Source organism: Elephantulus edwardii, unplaced genomic scaffold, assembly GCF_000299155.1.
Source record: "Elephantulus edwardii isolate Elephantulus edwardi_28Jun2011 unplaced genomic scaffold, EleEdw1.0 scaffold00167, whole genome shotgun sequence".
Taxonomy (NCBI): Eukaryota; Metazoa; Chordata; class Mammalia; order Macroscelidea; family Macroscelididae; genus Elephantulus; species Elephantulus edwardii.
Genome location: NW_006399917.1, coordinates 2077896 through 2078470, shown reverse-complemented (window position 1 = coordinate 2078470; position 575 = coordinate 2077896).

Sequence of the window (575 nt, the reverse complement as noted above, 5' to 3'; positions counted from 1 at the left end):
GCCTGGCTGACAGTGGCCTTCCGCGGGCCCAGGGTCCTTGCTGGGAGAGAGAGGATCTACACCCAAATTTGCTAAATTTCCAGGCAGGCTTGTTGAGCAAAGGCTGCGGCAGGCGGTCCTCTGCGCTCCAGTGGCAGGCCCAGCCCTGGAGAGGTTTACCCTGGGGGTGGGGTGTCCCAGGGCGCCCAAGAAAAGCCCCGTCAGGCGGGGAGCCGCCCTGTCCATCTCTGTGCCAGGTGGGCGATGCCAGGGACCAGAAAGGCACAAAGAAAGACCGCCCCAACAGGATGGGATGGGAAGGGTCCTGAAAAACTCAGCCCACGCTTGGTTTTTGTCACCCCAACTGCCCTCCGGGCCTCCCCCAGCCTTCTTCTTCTGGAGAATCCATCCCCACGGTTGCCTCTTCCTTTCTTTTTGGCAGAGTTGTATTTACTCGGCCCGGGAGAGGCGGCGCTGGCCGTGGGGCCCGGCCCGTCCCTTCCCGCTGGAGCTGGCTGATTGATGGCCCGCGAGCCGCCTGTGTGTTTTGGAAGCGGCGCAGCCGGGGCCGCAGCGCGGAGCCGCCGGGAGCGGAG